The 3,760-nt window shown below is 41.0% G+C and overlaps 1 long non-coding RNA gene across 1 annotated transcript; it reads right to left on the reverse strand.

Moving 5' to 3' along the window:
* Positions 1-2,222: 2,222 nt before the first annotated feature.
* Positions 2,223-3,737, reverse strand: LOC121966676. The gene is made up of 2 exons (XR_006107613.1): positions 3,279-3,737; positions 2,223-2,565 (listed from the first exon to the last, which is right to left on the reverse strand). It is a non-coding gene; the product is annotated as an uncharacterized LOC121966676 (long non-coding RNA).
* Positions 3,738-3,760: the final 23 nt, after the last annotated feature.

Consider the following 3,760-nt stretch of genomic DNA (forward strand, 5'->3'; position numbering starts at 1 on the left):
TGTAAACAAATGAGTCGAGCAGAGCTGGAAATGCAACCAATATAAGATGAAGCTTGGATCGCTCTTAATTTTCTACACTTGCTGCACAAAAGGGGAAATTCATCGTGCATTTTATTGAGATGTTACGCAAAATTAAAACTAATAAAAGGGTTGTGATATTTAAGAGCAACACTTAAGTTTAGCGCAGAAAATACGGTGAGATCGAGCAACTTAATTTTCCAGTAATTTTAGATAAATACGGACAAAATCTCACAGGAAAAAATGTAGTTTTTTGAATATCTAAGAAAATGTTATAAAGAAGGGACATAAAGTGCTATGGTGTCACTTCAAACTCGCTGCTAAGTAAAACAGTTTCTATAGGAACACTGCAACAGCGACTCATCGGGGAAGTCGTGATTTACGCGCCGCCCTGCCACCTGGAGCAGCCAGTTCATTAAAAGGGAAGTGCATCAGTCTCCATCTGAAGCGTCCTTACCGTGTCGGGTGGCCGCGTAGAGCCGGCAGGAGGCGGTGAGGAGGAGGCACAGAGCTGCCCAGAGCCGCGGAGACCCCATGGTACATCCAACATCCACCGGAGCGACAAGGGGAGAGCGGCCGCTGCTGCTGCGCTTCTACCAGCTCTCCATCTCTGGCGAGAGGCTGCTGCTGCTTCTGCTGCTGCTGCACAGGGCTGAGGGAGAGAGGAAGTGTGTGAGCGTGAGCGTGAGCGTGTGCGTGTGTGTGTGAGAAAGAGAGAGAGAGAGAGAGAGAGAGAGAGAGAGGGTTGGTCCACAGAAGGCCCCACACTGCAAGAAATATTTACAGACTATAGAGCTCAGCAAATAAAAAAAACTGCTCACCAGGGGCGCCCCCAGAAATTTTTCATAGAAGGGGCCAGATGGGGCCTCTGAAAAACTTGGGGTGGCTTCTTGTGTATCTTTGAAGTCATTCTCTGTGTCTTGGTGGTCATTTTGTGTCTCTATTTAGTTTGTTTGTCTTTTTGTGTCTCAGAGGTATTTTGTGTCTTTGTGGTCGTCATGTGTCTCTATTTAGTTTGTCTTGTTTTGTCGTTTTGTAACTCTTAGAGGTATTTTGTGTGTCTTTTTAGTATTGTGTGCCTGTTTGTAGTTACTTTGTATCTCTTTCTTCGTCATTTTGGTGTTTTTTTTACATTCTTCTCTTCAAAGTCATTGTGTTTCTGTAGTCGTTTTGTGTCTCTTGGTGGTCATTTTGTGTGCTTTTGTCATAGTGTTGTAGGTAGGCATACTACTAAATTTTGTTTATTTAAGTTAATTTTTAACTTTTATTTTGAGGGAGCACATTGACAGTAAGGAATTAAATATTTACCTGGAACAAGCAGGGGGGACCCCTTTGAAAATGTCCATCCATCAATTTCTGCACTTTTTTTGGGGTCAATACTTGTTTATTTTTGCTTTACTTTCTTTTTTCCCTTTTTTTCAGGTAATTTTCAAGTAACTTTAATTTCTTGCCAGTTTTTAAGTCATGTCTTGTTAAGATGCTCATTGCCTTCTCCCTGTGTCAAACCAAAATGCTCATGTTTCAAAGGGTTAATAGATCAATACAACTGAATCAAACATACGGGGGATGGAAAGATTTAAGATACAAGATACAACTTTTACAGCATTTTGGGACAAAAAGGCTTGTTTTCTGCAGGAAACCTCACTTACAGCTGAAGTAGGTCTTTAAATATCAAGGCACTCCATGACTACGGCTGTTTTGTCATATATTTTAAAAAATATATATTTTTACTGAATTGTGCAAGAGTTAAAGAGTTATATCTACACCTCTGACAGCCTCAATATTTTTGGCTTCAACCGAACCTGTGTTTACTGCAGGATTACTGGAGTGAATTCACTTATTTTTCTCTAATTGTGCAGTTGAGCTTTATTTTATGCTCAAATCATCCACTACTTTCTCAGATAAAGTGACCAAACACAAAGTTAAGTCCACATGACTGAAAACAAGCATTTCTTGCAGTGTGGAGGAGTTCCCAGCTCCTGCCTCCTCACTCGCTGCATCATGACATGGATCAGAAGTCAGTCTCTTTCTGCCAAATAACCGTCCAGACACTTGGCACAGTGGCACATCTGGCTACTCACTGTGTTTCATTAAGACTGAGGAGGTGAAATTAAATTATATCTGCTTCTCCTGCAGGACGAAAGCTTCAGTATTCTCTGTTGTTAGTAACCAAACACAGACGAGGAACAGGAGAGAACACAAAATTGGGAAAAAGCTTTCAGTGTTTTATTATTTTCTAAATAATTTCATAAGAAAGATTGCTTGTGTACTGTCGTGTGTATTTGTGATTTTTTAAAATTGGGAGTTGATAACAGCATCCTAGGGATTATCAGTGAAACATGGTCTGCAACTGACAGGTTTTTAAGAAAAGATTTGTCATTTTCAGCATGAACGTGTGTTTAGATTGACACATTTTCTGTTTTTTTTCATGTTTTGAGGTTATCACATGTTGAAAATGACATCCTCTTTCACCACCGATTGCAGTTCTCGTCGGCTCTAGTCGACAACCAGCGCTCTCTTCACTGCGGGGAAGAACTCGAAGAAACCCTGCAGGAGGAAGCAGACGGGAAAAGGGAGTGTAGTTTTAAAAAAAAAAAAAACAGAAGTCAAAATCAAAAGGATATGGAAAATATCATCAGAAAACAAAAAAATATCATCTTAAATGAAAACAAAGAACTCGTGACTCCTCAGGAGAAACTCTCGCTGAATATCTAATCCCTGAATCACTCAGAGAGACCTGACAAGAGACGTGACAAAAATCTCCATCTGTAGAAAACATGTGTGATGCACAAGTGCGAGTAAACACCGGCCGGGAAGAAGAGAGGAATGTTGCTGCTGTTCAAAACAAACATATTCTGTTTTTTTCTCGTTAGTGTGAACACAGTTTCCACAGAGCATTTCAACCAAGGCCTTAACAATTTTGCATAAAGCAGAGAGGGAAAACATTAGATCCTGCCTCAATCCAGTCCTCACACTGGACAAGCTGGAACCAGAGACTTTTAGGTAAAAAATGTTGCTGTTTTGATAATTTACTATTTTGGTTCACTCTTCCCAACAGTTCTGCAGTAAATCTTAACTCGATGAAGCTCTGTCAGAGGTGATGATTCAACTCTTTTATAAAATTATTATTCCATTTTTTTAAAAATCAGTGGGCCTGTGTTGGTGTGTAGCATAACAGCCAAACGACAGCTTTATAAATCAGCTTTAGTTCCTGGTTCACTGAACAAAGACAATATGTTTGTTTCTCAGGAGGGAGTTACCTTAAAGAGGGTGATGCTCTGCAGGACGCTGGAGGTGCAGCACATCTCTCTGATGGAGTGCATGGAGAGCATCGGACCTCCGATGTCCATCACAGGGATGCCGAGGCGGGAGGCCAGGATGGGTCCGATGGTGGTTCCACAGGGGCTGTCGTTACGGACCATCACGTCCTGCAGGAGGGAGCATCACAGGTCAGTCACAAGGATAAAGGGTCTATCTACCGATGTTTGATTCCTAAAAAGCTGCTTGAAAACCAGTGACAGGTCTCTAAAAAAACCACAAAGGTTTGGTGCCAAAAAAACTCACAGAAAAACAGTGAAGGGTCCTGCTGAAAAACCTGCAGAAAAAAAGCCAAAAGGTCCCTACAAAGCATTCACAATTTGAGACTAATAACCTGCTGGAAAAACAGCAACAAGTCCCTAAAAATTACCCACTTAAGTGCCTAAACAGCTGCTGGAAAGCCAACGAAAACTAAAAAAAAAAA

The sequence above is a fragment of the Plectropomus leopardus genome, unplaced genomic scaffold, assembly GCF_008729295.1.
Source record: "Plectropomus leopardus isolate mb unplaced genomic scaffold, YSFRI_Pleo_2.0 unplaced_scaffold25489, whole genome shotgun sequence".
In the NCBI taxonomy this organism is placed as follows: domain Eukaryota; kingdom Metazoa; phylum Chordata; class Actinopteri; order Perciformes; family Serranidae; genus Plectropomus; species Plectropomus leopardus.